A 19,510-nucleotide genomic window follows, 5' to 3' on the forward strand; every position below is an offset into this window, starting at 1 on the left:
CCAAACTAGGTGTTTACACTCTCACACTCACTTAGCACTAGCAGCTTCTGAACTTAGAGCAAAAGGTGAATAATGGCTGGGTACTAGGTCCTATTTATAGAGTTTGGGAATGAAAGTATCTTGATTTTACTTGAATAAAAATAATGGCTTTTTAGGTGAAAATCATTTGAATAATCGTTCAGCAGAGGCTGAAGACTTGTTCAAAAGATGCTGGACTTTTGAAGAAGTTTGAATGGCTGAAAGGAAAAGAATTCAAAAATGTTTGAATTTATGCTGGAGGAGGCGATATATCGCCCCCTGTAGGCGATATATCGCCTGGGCCAGTATGCCCGAGGCGACCGTGCATCGTCTCGTGTTTTCCGTATCTACGTGCTGCGATATATCGCCCCCTATAGCTGCGATATATCGGCACACGCTGAATATTTAAACACGAAATTACACATTTTTAGCTAAGTTTGAATGGAGTAAACAGCCTTGACTAAGCCTTCAACGTATTCAAAGCTGCTGACTGACCCTATAACATTCAAACTTTACTCCTTATTAAATTTAATCCTCAAAAATACTTAATCCTTAATCACCATTCATAACATGTGCTTAAAATACTATTGGTTGATATCTAAACCTTATAGTATAATAAATATAATCCTTAATATCAGTCACATTAATCAAACCTTAGGTTAACTTAATATTCTTAAACTATAGATTAAACTTAGAAAATCTATAAGTACTACTATGAGTGTCCAAATAATTCCCGGTCTGAACCAAAAATCCACAGTTACAAAGATAATACTAAACATACTATAATACTACTAAGCAATTAGCTAAGTAAAGTTCTTGGACTCTACAACTAGTGTAAAGAACGCCCTAAACTAGTACTTAATGAAACATTCACATTTTGTTGGTTTTTAAAGGAAAGCCACTTATTATAAAGGTTTCAATGGGTTCTTGCTTAAAATATGCAAGTTGGGCCCAATAGCTTTAAAAGAAAATATGAGTTTTTATGCAAAGTTCCAAAAAAAAAAAACCAATAATTTAAGTCCCATTGATAAGTTTAAAAAGTCTCATAAAACATAACATTATTAAAATGGCGTCTTTAAGTGATCATTTTTCATCCATAGGATGCCCCACGCCATACACACCAGGACTATAGAACTTCCCACATCACCACGCGTGTCATGGAGGAACCTATTTGCTACCTGGAAGGGAAAGTAAGGGGGTGAGCTAAAAGCCCAGTAAGGAAGTACAAACAATAAGCAAGTAAGATAATTACAAACACTATCGTTCATCTTTATACATCATAGCATCGTCGTAACAAACATCATATCATCATCATAACATAAACATCATAGCATCATCATATCATAACATCATCATATCATAACATCATCATAACATAAAAATCATAGCATCATCATATCATAACATCATCATAACATAAACCACTACAACAAAAATGAGTTTTAGGGGCAACGCATGTCGCCCCTAATAACCTGAAAAGTCGGCCCTGATTAGTCGCCCGTGGAAAAATGTCCCTGAAGGGTACATTAGGGGCGACTCGAAGGGTCGCCCCTGATATTCAAATATCAGAGGCGACATAGTCGCCCCTAAAACTTGAAATGTCGCCTAAAAAATTTGAAAATTTTGAATTTTTTTGTCGATATGTCGCCCCTGATACTCCATTAGTCGCCCCTAATACTATACTATGTCGCCCCAAATGGTTGCACGTGGCATATTATCAGGGGCGACAGTGTCGCCCCTAATACTATTTTATTTATAAAAAAATAATAAAATTAATTAATTAAATACAATTTTAATTAATTATTTATCGAAATTATTATTTAAAATTTAAATAATTGAAAACAAATATATTAAAAATAAAAATATTATATTAAATATTCAAATTAGTTTATTAAAATAACAATTGTACATATTCATAATACATTAACATAGAAAATATTCATATTGTTCATAAAATTTAACAATAATTAATAATAAAATAAACCTTGTCTCCTAAATCAGCTGCCTCGTCCTCCTCCCTATTGTCTTCTTGTTGTGGTTGTTGCGGTGGCTGTGGTTGTGATTGCTGCGGTGGCGGCATCGGCCAAGGATATTGGGGAGGTAATGTGGACGATCCAGCTCCATACATGTAGGGATACGATGGCTGGGAGGACGGTGGAATCAGACACGGATAAGGTGTTGCTCCGTACATATATGGAGGTACCATATGTTGAGACGGCGCTGCCCCGTACATAGAAGGATGAGTTGGAGCTGGAGGTGGAGAAGACGAAGCCCTAGAAATATTGTCACCATCAAGCACAGGCGGCATCTGAACGTTTGGTGGACGAAATGAAGGTACAAAATATTGAGTTAAGAAATTAACTTGATCAGTCAATTTCTGTAGATTATTCTCCAATTTTTCTATATATTCTCTTGAATGATGAGGAGGAACTTGAGACTCGCTGAAGTGAGAGTGTTGGGTAGATGATGACCCCGACCCCGACCCCTTCAATTTGCGGCCCACTCCTCGCACATGTCCATGCCTTTGGCCTAATAATTTTTGTAGCACCTCCACCTGATCAACTGTTGACGGACTATCATTATTAGAAGCATCAGTGGATGTTTGCTGAGTTTGTAACTCAAAATCAGCCTTCAGTTTTTCCTGTTTTCAAAAAATGTTAGACACTAACATTAAATATAACTCTATTAATATTAAAAAATATAATTCAAACTTACATAATCTTGGCGAGCATCATCGTTCACGAAATCATTTGTTGCTTTCTTCCAATGATAATCCTTCCATGACTCAATGAGGTTCAGGTTGGTCTAAAAAATATAACCCAAATGTTAGAGAACATATAATTTAAAAGAACATATAATTTAAAAGAACATAATTTTGATAATATTTTATCTTTTACTTACTTTTTCAAAACGGACGGCTGCCAGCGATTTTGTACCTTGCGTTGTAGAATACTTTTGTTTCTTCCGATTTTCCTTATTCTTTATGGAGCGCGCAATAAATTGTGGACTTGTAAATAACTGACAGATCTGCTTCCACTCCTCCTTGTTAACATCATTGGTTGGGTTGTTTAGAACCTTATCCCAATCCTCCGGTCCATTGTAGTGTTTCTCAAAGTGTTCGTGTCTTAGTGTTTTCCTATTACGGTATCGGTCTTTCATCTCTCGATCGATACCATCTAAACACTTTAAGAAATCCTCGCGGCCCGCTATTTGATAATAGTACTTGTTTACCGAGTTTTTCGGAAACGAATAACTAACAGAATAATAAAAAGATAAGAACTGTAGAAATGCTGAAATGTAACTAAACAAACAGTGTTTTTACGTGGTTCAGGCGTTAACAAGCCCTAGTCCACGAGTCGATGTTATTATACTTGGAAAAGGTTATAGTAAGATGGCTGGTGCACAAGAACTTCACACACTCACAGTGTTTCTCTTGGGTTCTCTTGAAGAAGATGAAGCTAGAGAGATTTTAGTAGAGTTTTTGCTATATGATTTGTTCGTTCCTCTTCTTGTAAAATGAAGGGGTCTTTATAGCTAGGGTTTTGGATTAGGGTTTTTCTCTACGTACATGAGTCTTAATTACACCAGCCATAAATAGGGATACAATTACTGTAGTAGCATGGCTACAAGACTCTATGTGGGTATATTTACGTGAAAGTATGGGGAACACACAAAGTCAGCCGTCTTTTCCAAGTTGTCAGCGGAACAGTAGGCGAAAAGGTACCCTTAGGCGTGCTGGGATGTGTGCGGCTTTGACCTGACGGGCGTGTCAGGCAGATATCATTCCAAATATGCCTCCTCCAGGACTCGACCGTTTGGCTTTGTTCCGTGCGAGGCACGGAACTGCTTCCGCGGAGACCACTCGAAGAGCTTCTCCTGGAAGGAGCTTCCCCGAAGGATACCCCTTCGGGAGTCCGGGAGAGTTGACGAGTTTCCGTATTGTGTTTGCTTGGAAGAGTAATCCGGACACTAAACGGGAGAGGCGAAGCCTTTCTGTTCATCCGCGAGCTCTGGTCACCTACAGTGAAAGACATCGATAATTCTGCTTCCCCGAGGTCATCAATCTAAACGCTATCCGGAAATCTGGATAACATTTACCCCCCAAGGTCACGGAGCTTTGAGAGATCCGGGAGCTTGTACAATCGGTTTCTTAGATTAGGCGAGGGGGCACCTTCTGTGTTCCCGGAAGGGTTCCTTTTTCCCGCCTGAGTGTTAGTATGAAAAAGAAAGGGAATTTCTTCTGTTTGAGATCAAGTACTCAAGTGCGACAAGGACCACGTGTCATTCTGGGAATGGTTCTGTGACCAAGACGTGTGCGTGAGGCGACTGGTTGAGTATGCGTGCGTCAGTCATCTGACTAATGATTTGACGGTTTTTAATGGTACTCCGGGCCCGAGGTGGTGTAATGATGGGAAATAAATACTTTATTCCCATCCGAGGAGTCATAAATAGGATCGTCGCTTCCTCTCCAGCCGTTGGATCTGATGCACACGGAATGGGAAGATCAGGACCGTCCACTTGAGGAATTCGAAACGGCTTCTTCCCTGCTATAAAAACGAGGGAAAGGACCTTTCTTCCTCTTTACGCTTTCAGATTCTCCATCTTTAGGATTTTCAGATTTCCAAACCTTCGAACTCTCAGGCTTCCCAGCTTACGTTCCCCCGAACTTGCCATTTCTTTTTGGTAAGTATCTGGAAACTTTTCTTTTTGATTTGGCAGTGGGTTTATTCCCCGAAGTTCCTGGTTTGAATCGCCGTTCGTCTTTGCAGCTTTTACTTCTCGCGATCGTGCTGTGCAGTGATCCAGTTACTCCTTCAACCTCCAACTACCCGAATATCAGTAAGTATTTCTACTTTGCTCTTTCCTCCCAAACCTTAGGTTGTTGGTAGTTGTTAGAGTAGAGGTTTCTGCCATTATTGCTTATGTGCATGTGTGAATAGGGCTTTGGTAGGCATGTGATTGATTGTGAGTCGATAAGTAGCCTTTTCTGCATGCTTTGGCGATTTGCGTTTGGAAAGTCGTCCCTTGTTTTGCTGTTTTAGGGCATAAGCATGAACGCCTTTAGGGTGTCTTTCTCTGGAAAAACACTTCTTTTGGTGGGCTTAGGCTCGGGGTCTGAGTCTGGTTCCTTGCTGTCCTTCGGGTGGCATGGTGCCAATCCCTCGGCAAGCTCGGTGGGAGCCTCTCCAAGCAGTTTTCGGGGAGGGTCTCCCCGACGCCTTTGATACCACTAGGGTATGACAAGGGTGCTGACTGCTTAGAGTGTTTTCTTCTTTCTTTTCTTTTGTCCAGTGACGAACATCTCAAAGGAACAACTCCTTGCTGTGGGGGAGGCTGATTCTGCCCAAGAGAAGGGCTCTCCTGTCGCTGGTGGAAAGGGGAAAGGAAAGGCGAAAGTGGTCGCGGCTAGCCCACCAACCTCCAATAGTTCCATCTAGGAGATGGACCAAAAGCCGAACCTTTTCAGGAATTATGGCATGCTGGAGCTGTATTCCTCTGAGGCAGGCCTGAAGAACATCCCAGGTCTGATGTGGCACCGTCTGTCGGTGCTGGGCGAGTCAGCTAGCCAGAGTCACGAGGGCTTTGGTGCCTGGAGCTGGGCACACATAGTGTGTGGGGCGCACTTGCCCCTAAGGAGTTACTTCGCCAATTTCTGTGTGAAGGCGGGGATTGCCCCCTTCCAGTTGATTCCTCCCAGCTACAAGCTCTTAGCAGGGTGGTTCATCTTTTGCAAGTCCCGGAGACTGGAAGCTCCTACCCCGGAGGAGGTGCTGTACTTTTACGGGTTGAAGTCTCAGCCTATGAGGGGTCATTCAGACAAGGTGGGGTTTTACAGGCTGGAAAGGCACCCGGACGTGATGTGCCCCACTTGTCATACCGCGAGGGTTCCAGACCTCCGGGAATACTGGTTCCTGACGACTGGCTTCCCGCTGAAGAGGGTGCCAACCCTATCTTTGGACTTCAAAATCCCTGGTAAGTGCTCCTTCCTCTCTTTTTCAACTTTGTTTCTTTGCGTTTGATTTGCCTTTTGGGAGGATCTCTAACGCTTGTATTTGATTTTTGCAGAAGTCATTCCGCGGACACCTCGCTGCGCGGAGATGATAAGGAGGTCCAAGTTCTACGAAGGGCTTTCTGAGGAAGAGTTGAAAGTGGAGGGACTTGTGACCTCCGAATCGTTGAGGGAGTATGGGTTACTTGCCTCCTTCCAAAACATCGAGCCAGTGAGTGGCAGGGGGCAAACTCAGGTGTCAGCTGACATCCGGGAGCAGATTGCCCTGGAGCTGTCTAAGGTGATCACCCAAGCAGCCCGGGACGAAAATACTTTATCTCCTAGTTGGGCGGAGAGGTTCCCCGACCCCCAGCCGGAGGAAGAGGAGATCGAGGCTCGCCACGCCGCGGCTTACCCTAACGAAGGGGCTCCGGAGGCCAGTACCTCCGGGAGAGGTAAGACTAGTTTTCGATTGATCCATACCCCCAGCCTGTCTGAGGTTTCCCGGACCTCTCAGATGGGGTTTGATCCCCGTTTCCTTAGGCTAGATCCGCGTAGGATACCCTTCGACAGATATTGCGATAGGGTAGATGAGCTCCTCTGGTGTTTGAGTGACGGTAGTCTGCCAGAAGGTGTCATCATGGTTGACCCTTCTTCTCTCAGCATGTCATTCCCGGACTTCAAGGAGTACGGGAGCTTCCTGGAGCAGGAAGCGATGTTTTGTTTTGCTCGGGGGAGGCCATCCACATTTCTCGTGCATGGTCGTCCCTTTCAAACTTTTCTTTTTCTTGTTTCTTGTTCCCTGCTGGCAGGCTTGCTTGTGCTTTTATGTTGTTGATTGTCTTGTCTTCCGCTTATCTTCTTTCTCATTGCTTGTTGGTTCGTTAACCTTGCTTTGTACGTTTCTTGCAGAGTATCCTGAAGCCAAGATGTTGGGGAGGGTTACTTTGCTCATTAAGAAGGCTGCCACCAGCCAAGACCCGTCCACGGGGAAAGGACGGAAGACCAAGGCTGGTAGGGGAGGTAAAGCTGCCTCCCCCAAGAAGACAAGTGGCGAGGCGCAAGCGTCTCCAAGGGTAGAGAAGTCTCCTGCTGACGGGCCTTCCGAGACTATGATGGTCTCGAGTAGCAGCAGCGACGGGGAAGAGCTTGTGTTCCCCGTGAGGACAACTGGGGTGAGCAAGCGTCCCGGAGAAGATGCTGAGGGCGCTAAGAACAAACGCCTTAGACACTCTTCTCCCGGTCGAAGGCAACAACAACAGCAACGACAGCAACCACAACTACAAAAACAGCAGCAACAAGAACAAGAGAGACAATCACCAACGCCGCAGCAGCAGCGACAACAACATCCAAACCAGCAGCAGCAACAAGGGCAATTACTTCTGCTGCCGCAGCAGCAAAAGCAACAGAACGGGGCCTTAATACCCCGTCTGCCTCCTCCTCCGGCTCAAAGGGGGTCCACCCTTCCGGGGTCTCCTTCTTCTCAGACAACCAATCTTCCCCTGCCTGGCCTGAAGTTCCACTTTCCGCGGAAGCCAACCAGTTTCCCCGCTGCCCTCCTGGAGGGTGTAAGACGGGCCGATAGTTTTTTGAAGAGGCGGTTAGAGGCGGAGAAGGCTGTTACTCAGGGAAGGGCAGATAACTTGTCTGCCGTGAAGAGAGCTGAGCTGGCCGAGGGGGTGAGATCTCTTCACCCTGCCGGAGCGGTTTTGGATGGTCCAGCCTTGGAGAAGAGGCTGGTGCCTAGGCTCGGACGTGCATTGGCGCCGTTCGGAGCTGAGATGATGGAGGACATGGCCCTGAGCTTATGCGAGCTCAATTCTGAGAAATGGGCCATCAGTAGCAGTAAGGATCCGCTGTTACTGACACACGCTGTGAAGCAGCAACTATCCGGGGTAAGCCGTCAGTTGTTATTTTTTGGGATCATCTGTCTTTTTGTCCGGCTTTAGCTCATTCTGTTGTCTTTCCTTGCAGGCCTCTATGATCGCGGAACGCTCGTTCCGGGAGGTTGGTGCAGTTCTGGTTCAACTGGAGGAGAGCCAGCTGGCTCGCCAGGCCTTGGAGGCGGAGAAGCAGAAACTGATCCAACAGGCCTTGGAGGCCTCGGAGAAGATTGATCAGGCCCGGCGCACGACTGAGGAAGAGGCGGACAAGAAATACCTTGCCAAATATCAAGAGTACCGGGCCAAGGCAGAGAATGAGTTTAGACAGCGGTCGGATGGGATGAAGGCCGAAAACTCTAAGCTCCGGGAAGAGCTGTCCCAAGCCAAGGTGGAGAAGGATACCCTGGAAGCTCGCTTGCAATCAAAAAATGATCTCCTCCTTAAGCGGCAAGAGGAATATTCCACTCTTCAGAGTAAGCTGCACGAGGAGGAGCAACTCCATAAGAGGAGCAGGGATCTCGTGTCTATGCTGCAGTTGGGGCTCGCCGAGAAGGATAAAGAGATCGGGGCCTTGCAATTCACTACCAGGGGGCATGTGACCGAGAAGCAATCCGTGCTGAACCAAAATAGGGAGCAGCGCAAGGAGATTGATTCTCTTAAGGGGGAGCGGGATGCCTCCAAGGCCGAAATGGAAAAATTGAGGGCTCAACTAACTGTCGCGGAAGCACAGCTGGCAACCTCCGAGGCGGAGCGCTTGAAGGAGAAGGAGGATGCTGAGGTGATACTGAACAGGACGATTAATATATCGCATGTGGTCCTCATGCATCAACTCTGGAAAGTGAACCCGGAGGTATTAGGCTATCTGGGAGATGATGCCGAAGCCATGAGGGAGAAGCTACTCGTGTGGGATCAGGGCCCAGAGGCGTACGTCCAAACTTACAACATTGACGAACGTGCTGAAGCTCCTGAGGCGGGAGATCCCGGAGAGGCGGGGACCTCCGAACCTTCTCATGACCAAGTTCCGCCTTCCAATGAGCCGACTCCGCCAGCCTCGGTTGAAACCGATGCCCCCGAAGCTGCGGTCGTGGAAGCTGTAGTTACCCCCAATGCTTGAAGGGGTTTTATCTTTAATTATTTTTCATTTTGAGTTTTTCATTGCGGACATTTTTGCCATAATCATAGCATTCTCCTTTCTTTTCTGCCGAGTTCTTTATTTATCTTTGCGCTTAGGGTAGACATTTATACGGTAGAAACTGTTGTAGGGGCGTATGGGGTTTTGGTTCCAACGGCCAAAACCTATGCACTTCCCACTTGAAGCTTTAACGGATGATGTCTTTTCCCACGTAGTTTCTAGGTTACGAAGGTTTCCTGGTTCCAACGGCCAGGCTCCTTTCACCGTATTTTAGCTTTCCTGAGGCAAATAGCCAATCCTGGGACTTGTAGTTACACTGTTCGCTGGGATTGCTAAGGTGAGTCGTTCCATTGTTTGGAACGGGAGTTCTTTTGGTGAGCGTCGATAGACTTAAGGTTAGATCTTTGCGAAGCAAAACTAACTGTTGTTGCGAACCTCATGGTGGCTGACTTCAGGGATCTGGCATGGAGCCCTGCGAGGCAAGGCTCATTGCTGTCGGGGAAATCGCCACGCCCACCAGGTGTGATCCTGGAGCAGGGGCTTTGCGAAGCAAGGCCAGCTGTGAGTGGGGGATCGAGCATGTCTGCTTCTGGAGCTGAAACTTGCAATGGCCATGGAGCTTGCCATGCATTATTTTGTGAGATCCGGATTTGGAGCCTGCGAAGCAAGGCTTACAACGGTCGCGGATCTTGCCATCTTTCGCCTCGCGGGACCCGGAGCTGGAGCTTGCGAAGCAAAGCTCTACAGTGCTCGCGGATCTTGCCATCTTTCGCCTCGCGGGACCCGGAGCTGGAGCTTGCGATGCAGAGCTTTACAGCGATCACGGGTCTTGCCATCTTTCGCCTTGCGGGACCCGGAGCTGGAGCTTGCGAAGCAAAGCTCTACAGTGCTCGCGGATCTTGCCATCTTTCGCCTTGCGGGACCCGGAGCTGGAGCTTGCGAAGCAAAGCTCTACAGTGCTCGCGGATCTTGCCATCTTTCGCCTTGCGGGATCCGGAGCTGGAGCTTGCGAAGCAAAGCTCTACAGCGCTCGCGGATCTTGCCATCTTTCGCCTTCCCAGACCCGGAGCTGGAGCTTGCGAAGCAAAGCTCTACAGCGCTCGCGGATCTTGCCATCTTTCGCCTTTCGAGACCCGGAGCTGGAGCTTGCGAAGCAAAGCTCTACAGCGATCGCGGAGAATTCTGCAAAGGACCTGTCAGGGAGTTGGGGGTGTTTTGGCGTAGCTCTATGAACGTGCCTCATCCCCCAGTCCCGTCCATCGCTGGGCTACACAGGAGATAATTTTCATGATACATAATGGCAGGCATTTCCATGGCAATTTTCATATAAGCACATAATGCACATAATGCACATATGACACGTAATGCAAGCATGTTCATGGCAACAAATAAACCTAAGCTTAACAATTTAAACATTTCAAACAATTTAAAAATTTCAAACACAATGCTAGCACATAAGTGGTGTTCTGTGTACGTTTTGTTCAAGGGGCGTATGGCTATGCCTTAGCCATGTATACCCCCCAAGTGAGCGTGGGGTCCGAACGTCTCCGGACCGCGTGGTCACTTGTTAAAACGCAGCTTTGAACACAGGGATAAAAAGTGCAGTAAAAGCGGAGTGAATCTCTCCGTGTTTCATTAAATTAGCCTGCTAGGCGTGAGTTTTACAACAGGGAGGATTATTTCCACATTTTTCACTTTTGCTAATTTCACCAAGGACTTCCGACTGGATGGTCCGGGGCCTACTGGTAGTAACGGCGGAGGTGCTCCGCGTTCCAGGCGCGCGGGACTTTAGATCCGTCGAGTCTCTTTAAGTGATACGTCCCATGGCTCACTTTTTCTTGGACTTCGTAGGGGCCTTCCCAGTTGGGTCCGAGGACTCCTACTCCCGGATCCTGCGTAGCAGGAAATTCTCTCCGTAGGACAAGATCCCCAACTTCGAATGTACGGCTCTGGACTCTCGTGTTAAAGTGTCGGGCTATCTTGCCTTGGTACATTTTTAGTTGGACCTGCGACTGCTCACGAAGCTCTTCGATCATGTCCAAGGACTCCTGGAGAAGGGCATGGTTCCGGGTAGGATCGTAGGTATCTTGCCTGTGAGAGGGGATCATAGTTTCTACTGGAATGACGGCCTCGCAACTGAAGGTCATGGAATAAGGCGTGTGCCCCGTCGAAGTTCTCTCTGTTGTGCGATAGGCCCAAAGTACTCGCGGAAGTTCTTCCGGCCAGTGAGCCTTGCAGGCTTGGAGTTTTTTCTTTAACATGGTCTTTAATATTTTGTTTGCAGCTTCCACTTGCCCATTAGCCTGGGGTCTGGCGACTGCGGAAAAGCTTTTGATAATTCCATGCGAAGCACAGAAGTTCGTGAAGTGTTCACTGTCAAACTGCTTTCCGTTGTCGGACACAATTTTTCGTGGAAGCCCAAAACGACACACTATATTCCTGATGACAAAGTCCAGTGCTTTTTTAGATGTGACCGTGCTCATAGGTTCAGCTTCAACCCATTTGGTGAAGTAGTCTACCGCGACTATGGCGTACTTCACTCCACCCTTTCCAGTTGGGAGGGAACCTACAAGGTCAATGCCCCAAACGGCGAACGGCCAGGGGCTGGTCATTAGGGTAATTTCTGTAGGCGGCGCTCGCGGAACCTTGGCGTACCTCTGGCACTGCTCACATTTCCTGACATAATCCACACAATCCTTCTTCATTGTGGGCCAGAAGTATCCTTGTCGAAGGATCTTTTTGGAGAGGCTCAGCCCGGAAGTATGATCGCCACAGAAGCCTCCGTGAATCTCATGGATGATGGTGCTGACTTCGGTTCCGGCAACACACCTAAGGAAGGGTATGGACAACCCCCTGCGGTAAAGCTTTCCATCCATAACCACGTATCGGGGAGCTTGATATTGGAGCTTCCTTGCGTCAGCTTTATCAGTGGGGAGCTCTCCGGTGGTGAGAAATCTGAGGATGGGTCCTATCCAGGAGTGGGAATGGTCGATGATGGTGTTTATCCTTCGTGTCTCAGTACTGGGGGCTTCTAAGTGCCCGATGGGGACTAAGCCATACTGTTCAATCTCCGGGTCCGTTGCAAGCTTGGCCAGCGTGTCCGCGAGTGAGTTCTGGTCGCGGGGGACCTGGCGGATTTGGTAGCCTTTGAAATGCTGCAGTAGGTCACGGGAGAGAGACACGTAGGCAGCCATCCTTTCGCCTTTCGTCTGGTATTCCCTGGATATTTGGTTTACCACAAGTAGGGAGTCGCTGTATACTTCGATTTTTTGGGCTCCGACTTCTCTGGCCAGTCGTAACCCAGCTAACATGGCTTCGTGCTCTGCCTCGTTGTTGGATGCTGGGAACGCGAAACGGATGGCACTCTGGAGCTGATGCCCTTGGGGAGATATTAGGATGACCCCCGCCCCAGCTCCTTTTTCATTTGAGGCTCCGTCTACATAGACCTTCCAGGTGGGAAGTTCCGGGACAGGATCTTCCGGGAGGTCATTCATTCCCGAGCATTCCACAATAAAATCCGCGAGAGCTTGACCTTTTATTGAAACACGTGGTTGGTAGTGGACGTCGAACTGGCTCAGTTCCATGGCCCACTTAAGCAATCTGCCAGAAGACTCGGGTTTTTGCAGGACTTGTCGGAGAGGGTGGTTGGTGAGTACTTTGATGGTGTGCGCCTGGAAATATGGCCTCAGCTTCCGTGAAGCAATCAGCAAGCAGAGGGATAGTTTCTCGATCATCGAATATCTGGACTCGGCGTCCAATAACCTCTTGCTTACATAATACACAGGGAGCTGGATACGGCCATCTTCCTGGACGAGGGCGGCACTCACTGCGTGCTTAGTCACAGCTAAGTATAAGAACAACGCCTCTCCTTCGACAGGTTTGGACATAATGGGAGCTCGGGTTAAATGTTCTTTGAGGTGTTGGAAGGCTGCTTCGCATTCGGGGATCCACTCGAACTTCTTGTTTCCTCGCAACACATTGAAGAAGGGGATACACTTGTCAGTGGCCTTGGATACGAAGCGGCTGAGAGCAGCTATCCTTCCGGTAACGCTCTGGACATCCTTATGTTTCCGGGGGGAAGGCATGTCTATGAACGCCTTTATTTTCTTAGGGTTGGCTTCCACTCCGCGGGAGCTGACAATGAAACCGAGGAACTTCCCAGACGAAACCCCGAAAGTACATTTCTTTGGATTTAGTTTCATCCCGTACTTTCGGATCACGGCGAAAGCTTCCTCAAGGTCGTCACTGTGGTCCCCGGAGGTCTTGGACTTTACCAACATGTCGTCCACGTACACCTCCATGTTCCTCCCTAGTTGGTCCTTGAACATTCTGTTTACCAGACGCTGGTACGTCGCCCCAGCATTCTTCAAACCGAAAGGCATGACCACGTAACAGTAGACACCCTTGTCCGTGAGGAAGCTGGTGTGTTCCTGGTCCGCGACATGCATCTTGATCTGGTTGTATCCGGAGTACGCATCCATGAAGGATAAGAGTTCGTACTCGGAAGTAGCGTCTACCATCTGATCGATTCGCGGAAGAGGGAAACAATCTTTTGGGCAGGCCTTGTTTAGGTCCGTGAAGTCAATGCACATTCTCCAGGACCCATCGGGTTTCGGGACCAGAACTGGGTTGGCCAACCACACGGGATAGTGCGACTCCTGGAGAAAGCCTATGGACATCAATTTGTCCACTTCAGCTTTGACAGCTTCGGCTCTCACTGGGTCCAGCGGCCTCCTCTTTTGGCGAATTGGAGTTGCAGATGGGTCTATGTTGAGTGCGTGGCACGCAACATTGGGATTAATCCCCGTCATATCAGCGTGGCACCATGCCAGGATATCCTGATTATCCTTCACAGTGGCCACGATCTTATCTCGAATGGCCGACGGCAGGTTTTTCCCCACCTGAATGACCTTGGTGGGTTCTCCCGGGTTGAGGATCACCTCTTCGACTTCCTCCATCGGCTATATTGCTTTCTCGATTCCCACTCTTGGGTCGAGTTCGTCAAAGTATGCCTCCTGAGCACCCCCAGTTTCTGGTGAGTCTTCCGCCAAAGGAATGGCAGCAAACGTCTCTTGGACCGTGTAGACGGATCGGACGGAGACGTTATAACAGCTCCGTGCACTTCTTTGGTCTCCTCGGAGGGTGCCAATACGCCCATCGTCGCATGGAAACTTCAAACATAAGTGGCGTATCGAGGTTATGGCCCCACAATCGATCAGGACCGGTCGGCCTAAGATGGCATTATACGCCGTGGGGCAGTCGACCACCACGAATGTGCTATGCTTGAAGGCACAAGCGTCGCTTTCTCCTCTGAGGGTGACTGGAAGTTGAATTTTGCCTAATGGCATGAGTGCGTCCCCATTGAAACCTTGAAGCTGGATGGGGCATGGGGCCAGGTCTGTCTCAGTCAATCCGATCGCGTGGAAGGCCGCTTTGAAGAGGATGTTCACGGAGCTTCCGTTATCGACCAATATCCGTGAGACCTTCTTATTGGCAATCTGGGCTTCCACCACGAGGGGATCGTTGTGGGGGAAGTGCACATGTCGAACATCGTCCTCCGTGAAGGTGATGGGAAGATCCATCATTCGGGGACGTTGAGCAGGTGATTGAACCAAGGCGCACATCTCCTCGGCGTGCTCTAACTCCCTCAAGTACCTCTTCTGGGAGTTGCGGGTGCTTCCGGCAAGGTGTGGTCCTCCGGAAATGGTGGCGATGTGTCCGTCAACGGGTGGCGGAGCAAGGCCGGGCGGATATGGGTTGCCTGGTCCTGGTGCCAACAAGGCAATGGGCGCCGGAGCGGGTGGAGCAGGAAGTGCTGGGAACTGAGACCCGGGAGCTTGGGGGTGACCGGCTCCAGGAGCGCTAGCGGCCCCCCTCTGTCCCGGGGAATATGCAGCTCCGTGAACTACCCCCTGTCCGGGATAGATAATGGGTATCCTCACCCACTGACCGAGGTGTCCCGCTCTTGCCAGGGACTCGATCTCATCCTTCAGCTGAAGGCACTCATTCGTGGTGTGCCCCACGTCTCCGTGGAACTCACACCTCTTATTGGAGTCTCGCGGACGCCTTCCTCCGTGAGACACTTTCGGGGGCTTCCTCTAGTTGACCATATTACAGGTCTCCCGGTAGACATTCTCTCGCGAGTCTATCAAACTGGTATATTCCGTGAACTTGGGCTCATAGTCCTTCCGGGGTTTCTTTGAATGGTCTCCCCGGTTGGAGTTTCTTCCGCTTCGCTTGCTCCGCGATTGGCTCAAATTTCGTTCAGGGGCTTCCGCTTGCGGCAGCGGAATGCCAGGAGCGATACTACATCCGGTTTGTACAACTCCGTACCCAGAGAAATGGGTTTGACTCGGCGTCTGAGCAGACGCGGAAGGCCCATACACACTTGGAGTGAATCGGGCTCCTGGAAGCGTGAGGGCTGGTGCGGGAGCTTGCGAAGCAAAGCTCGGCGCAGTCACGGAAGGCGTTGGAGCCGGGGGAACTCCAAAGGCCTGCTGGTAGGCATCCTCAAGGTTGATGATTCCCTGAGCTTTTGACATGAATTCGGACAGCGTTTCTGCCCGTCTCCTTTGCATTTCCCCCCATAGCAGGGAGCCGACAGTAAGGCCCGATTGAAGGGCGATCAGCTTCATGTCATCGCTGACCTTGGTTTTTGCAGCAGCTTCCATCATTCTCTGAATGAAAGCTTTGAGGTTCTCAGTGGGTTGCTGCTTGATGTTGGTTAAGGAACCAACCTCCATGTCGTGGTCGCGGGCAGCAATAAACTGCCTCCTAAACGCAGATTGTAGCTCCTTCCAACTGTGGATTGATCCGGGAGCTAATCTTTTCCACCAGTCCTCCGCGGACTTGGTAAGGGTGAGTGAGAAGCACATGCATTTGGTGTCCTCACTGACACGCGCCACTTGCATCATTTTATTGTATTTAGCTAGGTGGGTACGCGGGTCTGTTCTCCCATCATATAATTCTATGTGAGGCATTTTGAAGTTATCCGGGAGGGACGTTTCCGCGATCCTCCGAATACATGGTTCCGGGTCTTCCTCCTCAGAGTCTGACAGGGCCCCACTTTGCTTCCGGACCAGCTTGGTCAAGGCAGCAATCTGTTCCTCGAGCCTCTTCGTATCACTCTCCGGGAGGTCACGTCCCCGGAGCTTGTCATTAATATGATTTCGGAGGTCATCTCCGCGAGGCCGGGCCTTTTCTCCTTTGGCCTTTTCATACTTGGCCTCCAACCTTCTTCTTAGGTCCACCGTGGACCAGCTATCCTCGGAGTGCGAGTTCGCAGCCCGACCGTCCTGGTTGACGGAATCACTGGGGCGGTTGTTCCTTCCCCTAGGCCTGGGTGCCTTAGCACCGGGCCCTTTAGGCACAGAGTGCCCCCTTGGGGCTGAAGGATGTCTGGGCTTAGGAGCGCCAGAGACCTTCTGCGCGCGGGGGGGCAGTCGGCCTGGTGATTCACGCCTTTAGGAGGTGCAGGGGCGTCAGCGCGCACAGGCTCTCCAACTTTTCCTTTGCCCTTGTTAGGGGCGGCTTTGGATGGTCCAGCAGCGGTTGGATCCGTCATGGGGGCATCAGCACCACCTAGAACAGAGGCATCCTCGTCCGAGTCGCCTAGGTCTCTGAACTTACTTTGGAGGCGCTCCATCATGCGTTGCATTCTTTCGGAGACGCGCTCCTGCTCAGCAAGCTTGGCCTTGGTGGCCACCAGTTCTTCGGCTACTTGGACCAGTTCTGGGTCCTTCTCGTAGTAGCAGCCGTCCTTGTAATAACCGTCTTGGACATACTCTTCTTCGTCTTCTAAGTATGTTGTATCTTCGGTACTGACCCGATCCTGGCGGGATGTCGGGTCTTCACCTTGGTAGTTCAAGGGTTCGCTTTGCACCACATCTTCCATCACGGTATCGGGGTTGACCGTAGCATTTTTGTCAACAGCGGATTTTCTCGTAGTCACCATCTCTTTAGCACGAAGTGAATACAAAAAACGTACACAGAAAAAGAGCTGACTAACAACTTCCTACAGCTCTCAATGAAAGCACCAAAATGTTTACCGAGTTTTTCGGAAACGAATAACTAACAGAATAATAAAAAGAAAAGAACTGTAGAAATGCTGAAATGTAACTAAACAAACAGTGTTTTTACGTGGTTCAGGCGTTAACAAGCCCTAGTCCATGAGTCGATGTTATTATACTTGGAAAAGGTTATAGTAAGATGGCTGGTGCACAAGAACTTCACACACTCACAGTGTTTCTCTCGGGTTCTCTTGAAGAAGATGAAGCTAGAGAGATTTTAGTAGAGTTTTTGCTATATGATTTGTTCGTTCCTCTTCTTGTAAAATGAAGGGGTCTTTATAGCTAGGGTTTTGGATTAGGGTTTTTCTCTACGTACATGAGTCTTAATTACACCAGCCATAAATAGGGATACAATTACTGTAGTAGCATGGCTACAAGACTCTATGTGGGTATATTTACGTGAAAGTATGGGGAACACACAAAGTCAGCCGTCTTTTCCAAGTTGTCAGCGGAACAGTAGGCGAAAAGGTACCCTTAGGCGTGCTGGGATGTGTGCGGCTTTGACCTGACGGGCGTGTCAGGCGGGATCCTGTGTCAGGCGGATATCATTCCAAATATGCCTCCTCCAGGACTCGACCGTTTGGCTTTGTTCCGTGCGAGGCACGGAACTGCTTCCGCGGAGACCACTCGAAGAGCTTCTCCTGGAAGGAGCTTCCCCGAAGGATACCCCTTCGGGAGTCCGGGAGAGTTGACGAGTTTCCGTATTGTGTTTGCTTGGAAGAGTAATCCGGACACTAAACGGGAGAGGCGAAGCCTTTCTGTTCATCCGCGAGCTCTGGTCACCTACCGTTAAAGACATCGATAATTCTGCTTCCCCGAGGTCATCAATCTAAACGCTATCCGGAAATCTGGATAACAGTACTAAATTGAAAATTAAACATATTAATAATATATGTACTATATTAAAGAGAAAATTTTAAAAAATATATTTAATACTATTTTTACCTGAATTATGCCAAGGACCTGATCCTTGTATTGTTTAGGCACTAATTCCCATGAACCGTAATGTCCGGGAACTTTCGTTTTAATTTGGGTTCCCACAAGGCGGACAAAAGCAGCGTGCTCGCCCCCAACAACCTTGTACGTTCATGGGCAAAATGCTACTTCCAGTGGTTTTCCATTTTTACGCCGCCTCTCCTCTAGATCTTTTCCAATAGCTGCGCCACGACCCTTTTTCTTAGTTGGGATTCCTGTATTTTTTTTATTAATAATACATAGAATATTAGTATATACATGATAAACATATGTGAGTAAATAAAATAACAAAAAAATTACCTGACTCGCATGTAGTCGGGATCCTAGTAGGATCCGGTGGAGGATCACCGCCAGCGTCTCCACCGTGAGCTCTAGCCACATCTGCTGACATCTACTAACACGACAGTAATTTAACCTATCTATTTTAATATTTAATTATTATTTATAATTAATTTATTGAGTATTATTTCAATTGATTAGGTAATTTGAAACATGCTATTTGGAAACGAACTTTTTATTTCTCAATATGTATAATACATTGAACACTAGATACAAAACTAAGTAGAATAGTCACTATCCTCAATAATTACATCAACATCTATCGGGCACACATCATCAGTATTATCATCACTAAGGTCGACAATTAATTCACCCTCATCTTCTACTTCTTCTACACTGTCTACCATATCATCTTCATTGTCATTAATAAATCCATCATCTTCTTGAACAACTAAAGAAGGTCGATGGGCCGTGTTGACTTGAGTCGCTGGTACATCAGATTGCTGAACAACCAACTCTCTGAGATCCACAGTCAAAACAAAATTCGATGAGTTAGTGTCATGTACAACATCAACATCAGCAATCATATCTGAAGCATCTGGAAAGTCCCAAACTTGCTGATGATTCACTTCTTGGACAACTTTCCAATCTCGTCCTCTAACGAGATCATCGATGTAGAATACTTGTTTTGCTTGACTAGCTAGTATGAACGGTTCATATTTATACCATTCACCGCTAACATTGATACTAGTAATATTATTTACAGTGATGGTTTTCTTTTTTTTTTGGATCTGTATTGAACCATTTACATCGAAATAATACCATCGAATAAGAACCAGTAAAAGACAGCTGGAGTATTTCTTCAAGTTGCTCGTAATAGTTAAAACCTTTTGTTCCAGCAACACACACTCCACTATTTTGTGTAATTCAATTCTGATCTCGATTGTATGAAACAAATCGAACTCCGTTCACTATACATGCTTGGTAGGAGTAAGCCAATAGATCTGACCCAGATGCTAAAGCTAGTAATTCATCAGCATGCTCTAATGGCCCATGCTGGTGCAAGCCATATATCTAATAATAAAGAAATATATTAGAATGAAAATGTAATTTGTAGTATGCAATTTGCTAAGTACAAGTTACCTTCTTATGAAACCATGAACGA

The 19,510-nt window shown here is 47.8% G+C and overlaps 1 long non-coding RNA gene across 1 annotated transcript; it reads right to left on the reverse strand.

The window, feature by feature from the left end:
• Positions 1 to 2,925: 2,925 nt before the first annotated feature.
• LOC133820717 (uncharacterized) lies at positions 2,926 to 19,083 on the reverse strand. Its single transcript, XR_009887123.1, has 3 exons — positions 18,367 to 19,083; positions 18,037 to 18,281; positions 2,926 to 3,240 (listed from the first exon to the last, which is right to left on the reverse strand). It is a non-coding gene; the product is annotated as an uncharacterized LOC133820717 (long non-coding RNA).
• Positions 19,084 to 19,510: the final 427 nt, after the last annotated feature.

The sequence above is a fragment of the Humulus lupulus genome, chromosome 1 (genome assembly GCF_963169125.1).
Source record: "Humulus lupulus chromosome 1, drHumLupu1.1, whole genome shotgun sequence".
Lineage (NCBI taxonomy): Eukaryota > Viridiplantae > Streptophyta > Magnoliopsida > Rosales > Cannabaceae > Humulus > Humulus lupulus.